The sequence below is a fragment of the Oryctolagus cuniculus genome, chromosome 13, assembly GCF_051225735.1.
Source record: "Oryctolagus cuniculus isolate XC-2025 breed Fujian yellow rabbit chromosome 13, ASM5122573v1, whole genome shotgun sequence".
Taxonomy (NCBI): domain Eukaryota; kingdom Metazoa; phylum Chordata; class Mammalia; order Lagomorpha; family Leporidae; genus Oryctolagus; species Oryctolagus cuniculus.
The window spans coordinates 20,144,095-20,163,447 of NC_142879.1; the positions used below are offsets into that span (position 1 = coordinate 20,144,095).

At 46.1% G+C, this 19,353-nt stretch overlaps 1 long non-coding RNA gene across 4 annotated transcripts; it reads left to right on the plus strand.

The window, feature by feature from the left end:
* Positions 1-9,360: 9,360 nt before the first annotated feature.
* LOC149122508 (uncharacterized) lies at positions 9,361-16,440 on the plus strand. Of its 4 annotated transcripts, XR_016219553.1 has the most exons (3): positions 10,403-10,662; positions 13,511-14,297; positions 14,988-16,440. It is a non-coding gene; the product is annotated as an uncharacterized LOC149122508 (long non-coding RNA). The 4 variants fall into 4 exon arrangements; XR_016219555.1 differs by lacking the exons at positions 10,403-10,662; positions 14,988-16,440 and adding an exon at positions 9,361-9,977 and having other exon boundaries at positions 13,511-14,268; XR_016219554.1 differs by lacking the exon at positions 14,988-16,440 and having other exon boundaries at positions 10,398-10,987; positions 13,511-14,268.
* Positions 16,441-19,353: the final 2,913 nt, after the last annotated feature.

The following is a 19,353-nucleotide window of genomic DNA, read 5'->3' on the forward strand; positions in this document are numbered from 1 at the left end:
TGGAAGCAGAGTAGCTGGACTTGAATTAGGCCCTCCCATATGGAATGTGAGTGTCCTGAGCAGTGGCTTTGTCACTGCACCAGATGCCCAGGAGTGGGGAGATTTGGCTCATCGGTTTGAGAGAGACCCATAGATTTAATAGACTTGGAATGAGCCAGATGTACTTGGGTCTTCTCTGGTTTCACTGGCAGGTGCAGTGTCTGGATCCCAGGAGAGGACCTTGTACCCCTTTGGCCAGCCTGCCCCGGGGGGTCGTGCTTAGTCTGCCCACTGTAGGCTCAGGGAGAGGCAGGACTGCCAGCTGCCACTGGTGTACATGAATCTTAGTTAAGAGACCTAGCTGGGAGCAGACTCATTGTCTGGGGCTGACAAATTCAGAGTCAAACTGGCCCACTCCTGCCTGGGATCCTAAAGCAGGAGGAAAGGCCAGGAGAGGCTGAGAATGGACCAGGTGCGGAAGCCAGCGCAAGCCACACGGAGGTGCGCAGCCGCAGGTGGCAGGGGCTGTCAGTTACCGGGGAGGGAGGCCCATGAAGGCTGAGGCAGACAAGCAGATTGGGGAGCTACAGTTGAGGGCCCCCTGGAAAGGCTGCCTCCAGGTCCATCATCCGCTTTACTTTAAAAATGATCCCTGCGGGGCTGGTGCTCTGGCACAGCAGCTTAGACTGCTGCCTGCCTCTGGGTGCTGGTTCGAGTCCCAGCTGCTCCACTTCCGATCCAGTTCCTTGCTAATAGCCTGGAAAAGCAGCAGAAGATGGCCCGAGTGGTTGGGCCCCTGCACCCACGTGGGAGACATGAATGAAGCTTCTGGCTCCTGGCTTGCCTGCCCCAGCCCTGGTGGATGTGGTTATTTGAGAAGTGAACCAGCAGATGGAAGATTTCTCTGTCACTCTTGCTTTCTCTGTATGTAACTCTGCCTTTCAAATAAATAAATTTTGTTAAAAATTAAAACATCCCTTTAAAAAATCAAACTAATGCATGAGAATTTATTCATTCGAGAGTCAAAGTTACACAGAGAGAGAGGTCTTCCATCCGATGGTTCACTCCCCAATTGGCTGCAACAGCCAGAGCTGTGCCGATCTGAAGCCAGGAGCCAGGAGCTTCTTCCCAGTCTCCCATGTGGGTGCTGGGGCCCAAGGACTTGGGCCATCACCCACTGCTTTCCCAGGCCATAGCAGAGAGCTGGATCAGAAGTGGAGCAGCTGGGTCTCGAACCAGCGCCCAAATGGGATGCTGGTGCTTCAGGCCAGGGCGTTAACCCACTTCACCACAGCACCGGCCCCTCTTTGCTTTTTAAATTTTGCAACTGTATCTCTAATGAAAAAAAAATTGTAATTCCCTGTCTTTTTGGAATTCTTGCTTCCTAGAACCAGCTACTTTTTGCTCTTTGCTGCTGCTTCTCTTTTGTTTCTAAATAGCAGGTTGTACTGCTGCTTCTTCATGTTAGAGTTTGAGTTTGTTGGTTCCTAGGTGGAAGATGAGGGTTGTGTTCTGTCATACCACCTTTTGCTGTTCTCCTGACACTCAGTGTACTCACAGCATGTCTTCTCTTCATTCCCTCAATACAGTATTGTGTACTGTCGCTCCGTGGGTGAGGTCAGTGTTTAGTGTTTGCGGGTATGGTCCTGGAAATGTAATTCGCTGCTGATTGAAGAAGGTACAATCAACTTTATGTTTTACCTGGAGTTAGTAATTGCCTTACTGTTTGTTTGCTTGGTTTTTCTTGTACCTGTGTACCCACAAATTCACTCTCAAAATCCCTGGAAGAACAAAAAAAGTGAGCATGAAATGTACAAATATTAGATAGTCCTGTGTGTTTCTTTTTTTTCTCATCTGGATATTTTCTCCTGGTTCCCTTTGGTCTGTTGCATAGAACTTAGAGCTCTCTCAGCATGTTTAAAAAAACGGCTATTGGGAGCATCACTTTATCATTCATCTGGAAATTCACTTTGCCTCTCTCCTGTGTTAAATCTTTTATTTTATGGATTATATGTTTCCCCTCTTTTTTGATTTATTTACTGCTTTTGCAAATAGCTTCTCATGATAAGTTGGAGGTTAATTTTTTGAAACTGTATATTAGAAAATGTCTGTTTTTATAGCTCTGTTGAAATTATTTTTCATGTCATAAATTAACCCATTTAAAGTGTACAGTTCAGTGGGCTTTAGTATATTCACAGAGTTATACAATTATCACAATTTAATTTTAGAACATTCTCAACACCCCGGTAATAAGTCCTATACACATCAGCAATCCTACACCGCTCATGTTCGTCCCACCTCCCCTACCCCACTGCTTCAATTCCAGCAAATCCCTAGGGTTTGCTTGTTCTGGACACTTCGTGTAAGTGGAGGCGTACGTGACATGATCACTCGTCACTGACTTCTTCCACTTCATGAGGTTTTTCCAAGACTCATCTATGTTGGGATATGATGTCAGTGCTCAGACTTTCATTACTGAACACAGCTTCAGCATGGGCATGCACGGACTTCGTCCATCATCAGTTGGTGGACAGCTTGGGTTGTTTCCAATTTGGGGCTATTTTGAATAATGTTGCATTATTCTGTGAACATTCATGTGGAAGTTTTTGTGTGGACATATTTTTTTCTCTTTCTTTTTAAAAGATTTATTTATTTGAAAGAGTTACAGAGAGAGGAGTGACAGAGAGAGGCCTTCCATCTGCTGGTTTACTTCCCAACTGGCCACAACGGCTGGAGCTGAGCCCATCCGAAGCCGGGAGCCAGGAGCTTCTTCCAGGTCTCCCATGTGGGCACAGGGGCCCAAGCACGTGGGCCATCCTCCACTGCTTTCCCAGGTGCGTTAGTGAGGAGCTGGATGGAAAGTGGAGCAGCCAGGACTCAAACCAGCGCCCATATGGGATGCCAGCGCTGCAGTCTAGGGCTTTAACCCGCTGCGCCACGGCGCCAGCCCCACATGTATTTTCATTCCTCTTGAGTATACACCTAAGAGTAGAATTGTTAGGTCACATGATGATTCTATCTTTAGGATTTTGAGGAACTGCCAGACTATTCTCCAGGGTACCTGCATCACTTTGCATTCACACCAGCGATGTCTGAGGGTCTCAGTTTCTCTACATCCTTACCAACACTTGTTGTCTTTTTTTTTTTTTTTTAATTGTCATCCTAGTGCGCTTAAAGTAGTATCTTATTGTGGTTTGGATTAGCATTTCCCTAATGACTAATGAAGCCCAGTATCTTTTCACGGGTTCACTAGTCATTTGTGTATCTTTTTCAAAATAATGTCCATTCAAATTCTTTACCAGCTTTTAAATCACGTTATTTGTGTTTTTATTGTGGCATTAGAAGAGCTATTTGTATATTCTGGGTATGTATGATTTGCAAATAGTTTCTCATTCTATGAACTGTCTTCATTTTCTTGTTACTGTCCTTTGATGCACAAATGTGATAATGTCAAATATCTTTTTCTGTCACTTATTTTTGGAGTTACAGCTAGGAAACCATTGCATAACCAAAGATCACAAAGATTTACTATGTTTTCATATAGGAGACTTACAATTTTAATTTATACTTAGGTGTTTGGTCATTTTGAGTTGATTTTTGTGGATAGTGTAAGACAGGGGTCCAACTTCACTCTGGCGTTTGATATCTAGTCTGCTCTATTTGGTAAAAACAAACAAACAAGCAAACAAAACCTCATGCTCTTTCCACCATTGATTATCTTGGCACCCGAGTTGAAAATTAAACAAGATGTTACCTCTGGAGTCTCAATTCTATTCCATTGATTTATATGCCAGTCCTTATGCCAGTACTATGTTGTTTGATTACCGTGGCTTCACAGTAGGTTTTTTAAAATTAATTTTATTTGAAAGAGTTACAGAGAGAGGTAGAGGCATAGAGAGAGGTCTTCCACCCGCGGGTTCACTCCCCAGATGGCCGCAACGGCTGGAGCTGTGCCGATCTGAAGCCAGGAGCCAGGGGCTTCTTCCAGGTCTCCCATGTGGGTGCAGGGGCCCAAGGACTTGGGCCATCTTCCACTGGTTTCCCAGGCCACAACAGAGAGCTGGATGGGAAATGGAGCAGCTGGGACTAGAACCAGCGCCCATATGGGATGCTGGCGCTTCAGGCCAGGGCTTTAACCTGCTGAGCCACAGTGCCGGCCCTACACAGTAGGTTTTAAATTGTGAAGTGTGATTCCTCCAACTTTGTCCTATTTTAAAAAAATATGATTTTAGCTGTTCTAGGCCACTTGTATTTCCATATGAATTTTATGATCAACTTGTCATTATAAGCAAAAACAATCTGGAGTTTTGTTTTTTTGTTTTGTTTTGTTTTGTTTTGACAGGCAGAGTGGACTGTGAGAAAGAGAGACAGAAAGAAAGGTCTTCTTTTTGCCGTTGGTTCACCCTCCAATGGCCGCCGCAGCCGGTGCTCTGTGGCCGGCACACTGCGCTGATCCGATGGCAGGAGCCAGGTGCTTCTCCTGGTCTCCCACACGGGTGCAGAGCTCAAGCACTTGGGCCATCCTCCACTGCACTCCCTGGCCACAGCAGAGAGCTGGCCTGGAAGAGGGGCAACCGGGACAGAATCTGGCACCCTGATCAGGACTAGAACCCGGGGTGCCGGCGCCGCTAGGTGGAGGATTAGCCTATTGAGCCGCGGCGCTGGCCAACAATCTGGAGTTTTAATAGTGAATGCATTGATTTTGTAGTGTATTTGGAGGGTATTGCCATATTGACAGCATTAAGTCTTCCAGTCCATGACTATAGGATGACTTCCCATGTGTTTAGATCTTTAGTTTGGGATCAGGCATTTGGCATAACAGGTTAAGCCTTCACTTGGATGCCCACATTCAAGTCCTGGCTGCTCCACTTCCAGTCTGTGGGGAGCAATCCGGACTAGACTGAGTTACTGGAATTAAGACTTATTCTATGCATCTGCTCTCCCACAATATGGCGCTGGGAGAGAAGTAAACAGCTTCCGCACAGCTGCCTCCAGTTCAACCAATTAACTGTAGGACTTGCTCCTGATTGGAGAGCAGCGTACTCGGCGTGTGGGCAGCCGAGTTGGGATTGGCGGAGGAGGACTATAAAGGAGGAGAGAGACGGCATGCACCGGGAACATCTATGGGGAACATCTAAGGGAACCCGTGCAGCCCCCGAGAAAGCCGGCCGGCGGTGTGCCGCTCCCCTGCAGAAGTGGGGAATGTGGCCAGGGGGAACTGCCCTTCCACGGAGGTGGAAGGGATAGTAGCCAACCCAGGAAGAACCAGCAGCAAACCCGGGGAGGGCCGAGCAGACGAAAGAACAGCGCAGGGTCCTGTGTTGCTCCTCCACGAAGAGGGGGAGCGACATAATGGTGCCGTGACTCGGATAGGAAACCTAGGAGGGAAGAAATGACTCGGATAGGAAACCTAGGACGGATATGAAACTTAGGAGGGAAGAAACGGGAAGAAGTGGAAATTACCGGAGAGAGAGACTAGCAAACAGCCTAGGGAAAAGCCGGACGAAAAAGGTGCTGGAGGAAGCTATTGAAAGCCTAGGCATAGATTCGGATACGGACTACGGGGGGAAGCTGGGAGAAATCTCTAAGGGCGAAAGCGAAAGTGAAAGCTAGAACAAACAGACTCGGACGCGGACTGTGGGGAGAGGCCAGGAGAAATGAGGGAGGAATATCGTTGGAGGAAAGCTTGGGGAAACATACCGGGTAGAGAAAAATGTTAGGGAAATTGAAGCCGCGGGGGGCAGGCCAAGGCGGATACGAAAGCCACTTTGGGATTCTCAAGTTAGCCCGGGAATAGGGGGCGAAAAGTTGAAGCCAGAAGCTGAAACGTGAGCCTGGTTGGGATCCGTCTGATTAGCCCGGGGAGCAAAGGACGGGAAGCCAAACCGTGGGGCGGAGACGTACGCTGGGTTGAATTCGCCAGGCTAGCCCGGGGAACTTAGATTGAATGCTAGTGGCGGACACGTAAGCTACGCTGTGTTACTCGCGGAAGCCGCCGCGTGCAGGGAGCACGGGGCGTGAATAGATAGGGAACGGGGCTGGCGCGAGGCTGTGGTTCAGACGCGAAAGGGTTAAGCGTGGAGACCGCGGAGCGCGCGAAGCCGAGCCGCGCAAAGCCGGGAAGCTGCGCAGATGAGAGAGGCGCGCGGGCTGAAGCGGCGCAGAGCCGGAAAGCCACCGAGAAGCAGCCTCGGGGCGGGCACCGGAAAGCCGCAGGGATAAGAGAAATAGAAGTTTAGAAATAAAATGAGAGAAATAAGAATGCTGGGAGATAGAAGTAAAATGGGAGAAATAGGAATGCCCGGAGATAGAGAAATAGAGAAAAATAAGGCCTCCCCTCAACATGGCAACGAGAAAGCTTGGATTCGGTCTGCCTGATTAAGTGAGGCGATGAGCACCTGGGCGGCTAGCAGCTTATGCGCCGCAGGTCACCGAAAACAGGCACGAATTAACATCAGTAAGGCTTCCTCACAATGCAACAATTAGGAGGCTTGGATTCGGTCTGCCTGATTAAGGCGGTAAGCGCCAGCAAGCAGCTCGACCAGAGTATGAGCTGCAGGTCACCGAAGATAGGCACAAACCAACACTAATAAGTCTCCCCCACAATACGGCAATGAGAAGGCTTGGATTCGGTTTGCCTGATAGGTTTTGTAAACACCTGCAGGCAGTTCTAGCAGAGCAGAGCATGCGCTGCAGGGCACCAAACACAGGCACGCATCAGCGCCTAAAAACCTCCTCACAATGGCGAAGAGAGGACCCGGATTCGGTTTTCCTGATTGATAGGACTTGTAAGAGCCTGTGGCAACTCTAGCAAGTAGAGCAGAGTGTGTGCCGCGGGACACCGAAGACAGGCGCGTATCAACGCCAAAAAATAAAAAGAAAGGGGGATCTGTGGGGAGCAATCCGGACTAGACTGAGTTACTGGAATTAAGACTTATTCTATGCATCTGCTCTCCCACAATATGGCGCTGGGAGAGAAGTAAACAGCTTCCGCACAGCTGCCTCCAGTTCAACCAATTAACTGTAGGACTTGCTCCTGATTGGAGAGCAGCGTACTCGGCGTGTGGGCAGCCGAGTTGGGATTGGCGGAGGAGGACTATAAAGGAGGAGAGAGACGGCATGCACCGGGAACATCTATGGGGAACATCTAAGGGAACCCGTGCAGCCCCCGAGAAAGCCGGCCGGCGGTGTGCCGCTCCCCTGCGGAAGTGGGGAATGCGGCCAGGGGGAACTGCCCTTCCACGGAGGTGGAAGGGATAGTAGCCAACCCGGGAAGAACCAGCAGCAAACCCGGGGAGGGCCGAGCAGACGAAAGAACAGCGCAGGGTCCTGTGTTGCTCCTCCACGAAGAGGGGGAGCGACACAGTCCAGCTTCCTGTTAATGTACCTGGGAAGGCCACAGAAGTAGCTGGGTCCCTGCCACTCATGTGGATGACCTGGATGGAGTTCTTGGCCCCTGTCTTTGGCGTGGCCCAGCCCTGGCTGTTGCAGCCATTGGGGAATGAGCCAGTGGGTGGATAATTTCCCTCTCTCTCCCTCCCTCTCTCTCTCTCTCCCTCACTCTCTTTGTCACTCTGCCTTTCAAGTAAATAAATCTTTAAAAAATAAATCTTTAATTTCTTTCAAAATGTTTTATAGTTTCAGTGAGAAGTCTTGCACTTACATTTATTCCTAAGCACTTTGATTGCTTTGATTAAAATGAAGTATCTTAATGTCTTACTCAGTGTTAGTCTATAGAAATATAGTTTATTTTTATATATTTTTAAAATATTTATTTATCTGAGAGGCTGAGTTATAAACAGAGAGAAAGGTCTTCCATCTGCTGGTTCACTCCCCAAATGGCTACAACAGATAGAGCCGGGTGCTTCTTCCTGGTCTCCCATGCGGGTGCAGGGGCCCAAGTACTTGGGTCATCCTCTGCTGCTTTCCCAGGGCACAGCAGAGAGCCGGATCGGAAGTGGAACAGCCGGGATACGAACCGGCACTCATGTGGGAGGCCGGCGCTGCAGGCAGAGGCTTAGCCTACTGCGCCACAGGGCCAGCCCTGTATTTTTGTATTTTTATTTTGTATCTTTCCACATAGATGCACTCACTTATTAGTTCTAATAGTGTGTTTCTCAGGATTTCTATAGACATGATCAGGTCCTCTGCAAACATGGTTTTACTTCTGCCTTTCAACCTTGATTAGTTCAGTTTCTCTTAACTAATTGATCACAAAAACCACCAGCCCAGTGTTGAATAGAAGGACAAGAATGGACAGCCTTGTTTTGTTTCTGAAATTACAGCGAAAGTGTATGATCTTTCATCACCACTAAGTATGATGTCAGCTGAAGGTTCCTTTTTTTTTTAAAGGGCTGGTGGTAGTGGGATTTTTTTTTTTTAATTAGTATTTCTTTATTTGAAAGGCAGAGTTGCAGAGAGAGAGACAGAGAGGCAGAGAGAGAGAGAGAGAGAGGTCTTCCATCCGATGGTTCACTCTCCAATTGGCTGCTACAGCTGGAGCTGTGCGATCTGAAGCCAGGAGCTTTTTCGGGTCTCCCACGGGAGTGCAGGGGCCCAAGGACTTGGGCCATCTTCTACTGCTTTCCCAGGCCAATGCAGAGGGCTGGCTCTGAAGTGGAGCAGCCAGGACTCAAACCAGCGCCCATATGGGATGCCAGCACTGCAGGCGGCGGCTTTACCCACTATGCCCCAGCGCCGCCCCAACTGTGGCTTCTGATGGATGTTCTGTGTCAGGTAGCGTGAGGGGTCTTAGTCCACCCTTAGGAGGACGGACTGGGTCCGAGGAAAGGTAAGTGCGCCGCTCGGCCATTCCCCAGCCTCCCGATCCTGGAGACAGACGCAGCAGGCAGCCAAGTCTAGCAAGAACTCGTTTATTTTGCACGTACCGGAGCCTTTTATAGCACAAAACTGCAGAGTCATTGGGGCAGGGCTAAGGACCAACCAATCACTAAACGGTCATTTTACAGGACGATTTTCATAGGACTAGCCATATGTCTATACACTCCTCATCAGTTGTTGCCACTTCCCCTGATGTTGCGTAGCCAATTAGTTTTAGTGGTAAACAACTTTGGACTCCGCCCACCTTACTTCCTTTGGGCGCCATCTGTGAATTACCTCAAGTACCTAAGTTCCCCACAGTGGAGGAACTTCCCTTCTCTCCCTGCGCTGTTGAATGTCTTTATAATGAGAGAGTATTGATTTGTCGAATGTTTTTCTGTTAATATAATCATGCTTTTTGTCCTTTTTTCTGTTAACATGATGTCTTACATTGACTCTACTATGCTAAGTTGGTCTTGCATTCCTGGGATGAGTTTGCTCATGGTGTATAATCATTCACATACATTGAAGAGTTAAAATTGTATATGTGTGGGTGTCAAAAGTTAAGCTTAAGCTTACAGGTTTAAACCTTCCTGGTGCAGCTGTGAAAATAAGACAGAGTAAAGTAGCACCTTGACAGTAGGGACTCCATTTTGGAGCACTTGAGACTGCATTCTGGGAAAGCAACCCCCCCCCCCACCGTGAGACTCTGGTCTGAAACTATGATCTCAAATAGTCGGACAATAGCAGTGCACTACACCACCCTTGGCAATGCACAAAAACCCCCTAGCATGATTGCTCAAGCTTAAAAGTAGAAAGGTTGCACCTGGGTTACCTGGGCTAATAATGAAGATGTGATTTGTCTATGTCTTAAAATCATAATTGCTGATTGTAAGATTTTAGCAACCGCTTAGCAACCGTGTATTCTCTCCCTCCTCCCGATTTTGCGGTTTTTGCCTTTATAAACCCTATGCTGTAGTTCCTCACTGCTCCTCTGTCCTTGTCAGAGGGCCCCAACATGTTGGATCAATAAATTTAACCCTTTGCTGGTTGCATGAGAGAAAAAGTCTCTTGGAGTCGTTCCTCGGGCGGTGGGCTTTTTTGTAGACCCTAACATTTGGAGGTTCCACCGAGATCTGACTGCTGCCTGTGGACGCCTCCAACGGATATCTCTCGGGGTGAGTAAGGCGCCTATTGTTTTGCTTAAACGTGTACACTTTAATTTGTTGTTTGGTAAGGTTTGTTATTTGTTTGTAATCGGCATCGTGGTTGTCAGGCTGGAGCGAGAACTCCACCCGACTGTGGCGGGCAGACGTGCTCCAGAGCCACAGACCACATCCCGGGGGACGCCCCGGGAGAAAGGGAGAACTGGGGACGCCCAGTGTTTCCTGTTTGGTGGGTTGCCTGCAGTAGGGAAATAGACTGCAGAGACTCACATTTTGTTTGTACTGCCGAAACTTTGGTATTTGATCGAGCTCGTTAGTTTTTGTATTTGTTAAGCATTTTTGGGATGCCGTGATGGCTCCCGTTTGGTAGACATTTGTGTGGTCGTTGTATGCTGCTTCTCTACGCTGTTTGTCTGTGTACATTGTGTTGTCTGCTAACATGGGCCAGACTGTGTCTACAACTTTGTCTCTAACTTTGAATCATTGGTCAGAGGTAAGCCACTAGGCACATAACCTTTCTTTGTCAGTCAAAAAGGTAAAGTGGCAGTCTTTCTGTGTCTCTAAATGACCTGCTCTCAGAGTGGATTGGCCCCCGGAGGGCTCATTCCATTTACCACTCATTCGCTGAGTGAAAGAGGCCGTTCTCCAGCCTGGCCGTCATGGGCACCCAGACGGGGATTTTAAGAAGACATCGAAGGTCAGTATTCCTTCCCTCAAGCGGGACCGGATCTGTGGAAGTGACCGTTGAGTGTCCGGCACCCCACAGCTCTCCGAGAACGCGGAGTCCCCCCGGCCACGGCTTAGCTACAGCCGAAACTCCAGAGGGATTGTAAGGAACAGGAGGGAAATTAGGAAGGGCAGTTGGCTGAGAGCCTGGAGACCCCCTGAGCTCGCTTTGGCTTCCCGGCGGCCGGACTGCGACCCGAGGATCAGGTCTCTCTCTCAGAGGGACGCCTGGTCACGCTGCCTACTGCTACGCGAGCAGGGCTTAGCTTCGGTCGAGGCTAATATTGGCCCTCCAGGTAAACTCAGACAACTAGGTAGTGGGTAACCTTGAGTGATAGGAGATTTCAAACCCCACTCAGCCCCCAGACATGAGGAGCTTCATTGCTTTCTGCCTTCCTCCTCCTCCCGGGGCTCCCTCTGCCACTCTTTTGCTCTCCTCATCTCCATTCCTATACCACTGGCCAGGAGAAAGGGAGAGGGAAATTCCACAAGTCTCTCCACCTAGGGAAAAGCTGTTACCTGTTACCTGTTAACCCTTTCCAACCTGGTAAAAAGTCTTTGCAGCTTATGGTAGCTCTGGTGCGTCTTAAAGTTTTTTGTGAAGTATTACTGTTGCTAAGCTTTGATTGCCTGAGGACTAAATCTAAAAAAAAGCTAAAGTTAACTATCTGTTGTAATTGACTGAGTGTCTGCAGTAGTCCTAATTGATCTGGCTTTGGTTAAATTATAAGAGGTTCCCAACACTCTTAGTAAAACGGCACACTTACCCAACCCCACGGTTAGTCCTGCCAGGCCATGGTGTGTGCAGTCTTCCCTGTAAATGGGGGACCACAGCCTTTCTCTGCACTGTATTCTAGTTCATGTGGCCTGCCGCACTCAGGCAGGCATAGCCAAATATCTCTAGGCAGAGCCCCCACCCCAGGGTTGCTTTTTCTCTCCTCTCCTGGAGGAATTTCCAATTCAATACTACTGCTGGTCTTACCTAAGGGAGCCAGAACCTTAAGCCATTAACCCTTACCAACCTGATGGGTTTTTCTCTTTGCAGCTAATAAAAACCTAAACAATGGGTTATTCATCTGAGAGCATTCACCTGTCTTGAAGGTTTCGTGTTTTTCTATTGCCATTAGAGTCTTAATTGGGAAAACTACAATGCAAAGTTGTTTACATTGTTTATCTGTTTTTAATGTCTGAGTGATTACCCAACTGATCAAAAATGTACTAATTTTGGCTAAATGGTTTGACTCTCTGACAGCTTAAATTCTAAACCGAGTCTTCCAACTTTGGGCTTCCAGCCGGATCCCTGGAACTCTCAAAGAATGAGACTCTAAATTTATTAAAGTAACAGCTGCTTGGATCAATTCAAATTATATAAAATATATTAAAATGTTATAAATGGTGTCAGACCTATACTGTATTTATGTTTTTGCTTTCCAGCTAAAGTGGTCTTATAAAAATAAGAGTAAATTCTGTGTATACAAGCCTTTATGTTGTTAACTAAAGTAAGCCAATGCAGATTGGTTCAGAAAATTGAGGTAATGCAAACACCCTTCGGTTTGCTCAGTGGCTTGCTTGCTCAGTTTTACATGTCTTTGATATGCTTTAAACTTGTTTCTCTTAATGAGGAAGATCTTTTCAAAGTTGTAAACATGCACTAGTGTTTGCTGTCCAGGAGGTGTTATCCTCATGTTACTTAAAAACATAAAAATGTAATTTTAACTTTTATTTCAGATAATGATGTGGTATTCATTAATAACTCAGTGTCTTAAGTCATCTAGGCATCAGTGCTAAGTAAAACTTGGGAAAATATATTATATATACTTTTAACATCTCAAATTTCTCTTAATGAGGAAGATCTTTTCAAAGTTGTAAACATGCACTAGTGTTTGCTGTCCAGGAGGTGTTATCCTCATGTTACTTAAAAACATAAAAATGTAATTTTAACTTTTATTTCAGATAATGATGTGGTATTCATTAATAACTCAGTGTCTTAAGTCATCTAGGCATCAGTGCTAAGTAAAACTTGGGAAAATATATTATATATACTTTTAACATCTCAAATTCGATAAAAAAAAACTGTTTGAGTTTGTTAACGTGTATTCTCATAGGTTGTCCATACATGACAATTCAAGGCTATGTAAAAGTAACTACGGGTATAAAGTTTCAAAAGGTGTAAACAAGTCATAAAAAGTTTTAAAATGTTTACAATTTTAAAATATTGTTTACAGAGTTGAGTGCTAATGCCAAAATTACACTAACCTAAAGTTAAAGTCTGATCTGTTATAACAATGGGTTTTTTTTTTAAATGTGTACTAATGTTAGTAAATATCTAAAAATGGTCTAAATCATAAATCTTAAAATCTGTTTTTGCAAAAACTGTAACGTCTATTTTAACAGTGTCTGCTTATTTGGTTACTCTGCCATTTCTAAAGTTAGGTCCTGTAAGCTTTTTTTTGACTCTGTTAAATAATCCTAAATTATGTAAACTCTTATATACAAGGTTTTTTTATTTCTGGTTTATTCGACAACAAGAGACATAAAATTCATGTTAATCCATTGTGTACTCTACTGTCTCTGTTAAGTTATGGTTATGCGGCAGATGCTAGAAAACTGGGTTTCAACAACCCAAGAAAGCTCTAGTGTCCACAGGCTATACGGTAAATACCTGGAAGCCAAAGAATGGCAGAGACCTCTGCCACAATTTCTCCTCTAAGTCAGGCTACACAGTAAACACTGGTTAAACTGCCAGTTAAATCTAAAAGCCCAAAAAGTCAGGCTAGAGACCCGACTCGCTGCCTCACTTCTCCTCTTTTCTCTTCCAGAAGGGAAGTTACTACTGTTCTGCAGGACTCTCCACTGTGATGTACGGTTTGATCCCCAGACCTTATGTAAGGGATGACTGACCTTTTCTGTAATAATGCCTGGCCACAGTATAGGGCCCCAAACAACAACAACAACAAAAAAGGTTGAACTATAAAATAATGTAACAACTAGATCAATTTTTCGGTGTAAAAAGTTACACTGACCACCTCAAAGTATGCAAGCAGGTCACCACAGTTAATCTTACCTAAAGGGTCATAGTTCTCCTCATGGGCACGGTCTTAACTCGCAGGAAAATATTAAGTGTCAGAATTTACCCATGACCATAGTTTTTCTAGCTCACCCTGATATTTAAAAAAATCTCCAAAAATCAGGGATGGGTTGAGCACCCCCTTGACTGACATCATAGAGGCTGCCTCCTTGTCTACTTTATTAGAGACCAGAAAAATGAGGAGCAAGCTAGCAGCAGAGGATAGGCAACAGACCAATCAATGGCTGCTTTACACGGTGATTGCCATCAAGGAGACCCAGCAAGGCCAGTGCACCCCAAATGGCACCTGTTGCTGATATAAGGAGACAGGGCATTGGGCAAGCAGCTGTCGTGACAGCAAATGCCTTCTGTCAGCCCTGCCAAGAGCACGGCCACTGGACACGGAACTGCCCTGGGTGTCGAAGGACTCCTGGTTCAGAACCGCTGACCCTGTGGCCCCGAGCTAAAAAGCCTTTGGCTCTGCCCAGCCTCTGCCCAGCTTCCAGCTCCAGCCACTGCTATTGAGGGGATGGCCTAGGGTCAGTGACATGCAAGTTGCCTATTTCCATCAGCCTCCTATTCAGCTCTCCTCCTAGTCCATCCATGTAATGCAAGTCAACAGGGTGCCTCCCTTAAAGGAGATTTGCATCTCTTTCAATTCTCTTCCAGCACCCCATGGATAGGTCTGGGCCTCACACACCCAGCCAGGCCTTAAAAGTCTATCCAATAACATTAAGCTTAGAAAGCCCTCCCTGCCAGTTCCTAAAAACAGGGCTTTCGGTAACAGCTAACTCAGATAGCCCTACACCGATTTGAACAGGTCCTCACTGAGGACTTAAAGGGCCTATCTCTTAAGGGGTGTGCACAATAATCCATAATATAAATGGTTAAATGTAAATAATTCATTAGTCTGTCCTTTTCCCAGCCTGAGACTCTAGTCTTGTACATTGGCTTAACTTCCTAGCAAAACTGGCTACTAAATATCAAAAAAAAAAAAAAAATGTCTCTGGGTCAATCAGACTAGACAGGCACAAACCCAGATTTGTACTTTTCCTGGAAAAAGCCAAACAGCTCCAGGACCAGGCCAAGCAGAGCTGGGATTTCTGGCCTGACATCTGGCCATGGAAATCCTGGCTATTTCCTCTCCTTGGCCCACTAACTTCTGCAATCTTGATGCTTCTCTTTGCACCGTGTGTTTTTAATGCCCTTGTTCGTTTTGTCTCTAACAGACTAAAAGCTGTTGAACTCCAAATGGTCATCAGGCAAGGCTTCCAGCCCATTCCACTGGACGACCTGAGCAGCCCTCTGGACCGAGCAACACAGTCTTTCCAAGGCCACTGTTGCACACCATAAGACAGGTAGCAAGAGGAAATACCCAAATCCCCCTCGACGCCCACATGCCAGCTTCGAAGAAGTTACAGAAAACGGAACTCCATCCATAATCCCAAAGAAGAATTTTGGGTATTACCTCTTGAGGGGAAAATATTAGGCAGAAAGTCAGTTATGAGCTTATGTGTGTGTGACATAAAGGCCTAATGTGTCCAGCATATGCATCTGCATCTCAGTCATCCTGACAATGTTTCACGGGCAGCCTGGCCTTTGCATCCTGCCCTGCCCCCTTCTACCTGATAACCTGCCAGGTGGAGATGCCCGCCCCTTCTGCCTGACAAATCTTCCACAATCTCCCAGATGCAGCCCAGTATCTGCATTTCAGTATTACAGAACAGGCGGGGGTTGAATCTCATTTTCATGGGGGTGGGTTATGCGCGGCCCTAAAAAAAAAAAAAAAATGTTGTTTTTATGTCAACTAAACTGGGGTGGTTAGAAACTCCATGGCTAAACTCAAAAAAACGACTGAAAAAACGGCAATGGGAGAGGGAAACTCAACAGGGATGGTTTGAGTCATAGTTCGGCCGGTCCCCATGGCTTACTACTCTACTGTCAGCCCTAACAGGACCCTTAATTGTTCTACTCCTAATTGTAACCATAGGACCTTATGTGTAAAATAGACTCATCACCTTCATGTGGGAACAAGTTAAAAATGTTAAACTCATGGTTGTAAGACAACAATATGTCACATTAAAAGAGACAAAAACGAATAATCTCTAAGATTAGAGATCCTCACAACAAGGAGTGGGGAATGAAGAGTTAAAATTGTATATGTGTGGGTGTCAAAAGTTAAGCTTAAGCTTACAGGTTTAAACCTTCCTGGTGCAGCTGTGAAAATAAGACAGAGTAAAGTAGCACCTTGACAGTAGGGACTCCATTTTGGAGCACTTGAGACTGCATTCTGGGAAAGCAACCCCCCCCCCCCACCGTGAGACTCTGGTCTGAAACTATGATCTCAAATAGTCGGACAATAGCAGTGCACTACACCACCCTTGGCAACGCACAAAAACCCCCTAGCATGATTGCTCAAGCTTAAAAGTAGAAAGGTTGCACCTGGGTTACCTGGGCTAATAATGAAGATGTGATTTGTCTATGTCTTAAAATCATAATTGCTGATTGTAAGATTTTAGCAACCGCTTAGCAACCGTGTATTCTCTCCCTCCTCCCGATTTTGCGGTTTTTGCCTTTATAAACCCTATGCTGTAGTTCCTCACTGCTCCTCTGTCCTTGTCAGAGGGCCCCAACATGTTGGATCAATAAATTTAACCCTTTGCTGGTTGCATGAGAGAAAAAGTCTCTTGGAGTCGTTCCTCGGGCGGTGGGCTTTTTTTTAGACCCTAACAACATGTTGCTGAATTCGCTTTACCAGTATTCTGTTGAGTGCTTAATCAGGAGAGATGCTGACCGGCATTTTAGGTGTGATGTCTTTGGTTGAGCGCTAGGATAATACTGGTCTCATAGAAAGAGTTGGGAAGTGTGTTTTATGTATTCATACTCTTACTTACTCATTTGATTGGTTTGAAAAGAATTTCTGTTTAGGGGTTAGAAACTATTTCTGTAAGGAAGTAAATAGTAACTAGTTTAGATTTTTGAGGACCGTATATGTCATATATTCTTTGTTTTTGTTCATGTTCTTTTTCTAAAATTTATTTATTTATTTGAAAGGGCAGAGAGAGAGAGAGAGAAGGAGAAACTGAGACAGAGATCTTCCATCTGCTGCTTTACTTTCCAAATGGCCACAACAACCAGGGCTGACCCAGGCCAAAGCCAGGAGCTTCTTCAGAGTCTTCTATGTGGGTGCAAGGGCCCAGGAACTTGGGCCACCTGCTGCTGCTTTCCCAGGGAAAGTAGAGAGCTGGATTGGAAATGGAGCAGCTGGGACTTGAACCAGCACCTGTAAGGGATGCGGGCGCTGCAGGCTGTGGCTTAACCCACTACGCCTCAGTGCCCGCCCCTGTTTATGTCTTTTTATAACTCTTTAAAACAATTTATTTATTTGAAAGGCAGAATGTCAGGGAAAGAGAGAGAGAGGGAAAGAGTTTCCATTTGCTGGTTCACTCCCCAGATGACTGCAACACCTGGCCGGGATGAAGCCAGGAGTTCCATCCAGGTATCTCCCGTGGGTGGCAGGAACCTACGTACTTGGACCACCATCTGCTGCCACCCAGGTGCGTTAGCAAGAACCTGGATTAGAAGCAGAGGTGGGATCACTCCAGGCACTGATCGGGGTATGAATGTCCCAGGCTTAACCTGCTGTGCCACAAAGCCTGCCTTGTCGTAATTCTTTTTTTTTAAAGAATTATATATATAAAAGAATATATAATATATATAAGAATATATAATAATATATATATATATTTGAAAGAGTTACAGAAAGAGGGAGAGACAGAGAGATCTTTCCTCTGCTGGTTCATTTCCCAGATGTCCACAACAACTAGGGCTGGGACAGGCCAAAGCCAGGAGCTTCATCCGGGTCTCCCACATGGGTGGCAGAGGTCCAAACACTTACTTTCCCCTGGCCCTTAGCAGGAAACTGGCTCAGAAGTGGAGCAGCCAGGACATGAACGGGCACCAATATGGGATGCCAGCATTGCAGGTGGTGGCTTTACCACAGGTGTGGCTATGCCACAGCACTGTCCCCCATAATGACTCTTTAACATGTGAAAACTGTTCTCAGCTCAGGAACCATAGAAGAACTGGCTGTGGCCTGGGAAGGCTCAAGGCCATGGCTGGCCCACGGCTGCTTCAGGAATTTGAAGGCATCACTCCGTTCTCTCCTGGTCTCTTCCATGCACGTTCTGTTTTATTATCTCTGGACCATCCAGATGCTTCTATTGATCAGGTTTCTGTGTGGAGTTTCTCAAAGACATAAACTGTTACAGGTCTTTTGTATTCATTATTCTAGGAAATTTGTCAATACGGAAACCGTGACTGTGGCAATTCATATTTCGGTTCTAGGAAATTTTTTGACTTCTTTCTCTGCGGATGGCCCCCGTTGTCCTCGTCTCTCCTTCTTGATCTCCTATTCGAGAATCAACTCCCTGGTTTCCTGTCTCCTGTAGCTCACCCTCCATCTGCTGTCTTTATTCTGACTTCTAGGATATTTTCTTTTCAACTTTATTCTTCAACGTGTTTTTGAATTTTGAAAATTTGGCCATCTGTATCTAGTTCCAAGTATTCGTTCTTATTTTCTGAATTTTTTCTTTTGTAGCATCCTATTTTGGGTTCACGCATGCAGCATATTCTCCTTTATTGTTAAGACATTGAAAGTTGTTTGTTTTCCTTTTTATTGAGTGTTTCCTTGTGTTTTTTTTTAAGGTTTATTTATTTATTTGAAAGTCAGAGTGACACAGAGAGAAGAGAGGCAGAGAGAGAGAGAGAGAGGTAGGTCTTCCTTCCCCTGGGTCACTCCCCAAATGGCTGCAAAGGTCGGTGCTGTGCCGATCTGAAGCCAGGAGCCAGGTGCTTCCTCTGGGTCTCCCACATGGGTGCATAGGCCTTCTACTGCTTTCCCAGGCCATAGCAGAGAGCTAGTTTGGAAGTGGAGCAGCCAGGACTCCAGCTGGTTGCCCATATGGGATGCTGGCCCTGCAGGCAGCAGCTTTACCTGCTATACCACAATGCAGGCCCATATAACTTAATTTTACTCTTGCTTTAGTGAACTGTTGGAAGGAAGTTCAGATAAGTACGTGTGATCAATCTGTCATGTTTTAAAGCAAACTATGACCTCTTCTTCTTTTTCCTTTTTTTTTTTTCAATCATTTTATTTATTAGAGGCAGAGTTACAGAGGGAGAGACAGAGAGAAAGGTCTTCCATCTGCTGGTTCACTGCTCAAATGGCCACAACAGCCAGAGCTGGGCCAATCTGAAGCCAGGAGCCAGATGCTTCTTCTGGGTCTCCCACATGGATGCAGGGGCCCAAACACTTGGGCCATCTTCCACTGCTGTCCCAGGCCACAGCAGAGAGCTGGATCGGAAGAGGAGCAGCTGGGACTTGAACTGACGCCCATGTGGGATCCGGCACCACAGGCAGAGGCTTAACCTACACTGCCACTGGGCTGGCTTCTATGATTTCTTTTTTTTTCTTTTTAAAGATTTTTTAAATTTATTTGAGATAGAGTTACAGACAGTGAGAGGGAGAGACAGAGAGAGGTTTTCCATCTTCTGGTTCAGTCCCCAAATTGCTGCAACAGCCGCAGCTGAGCT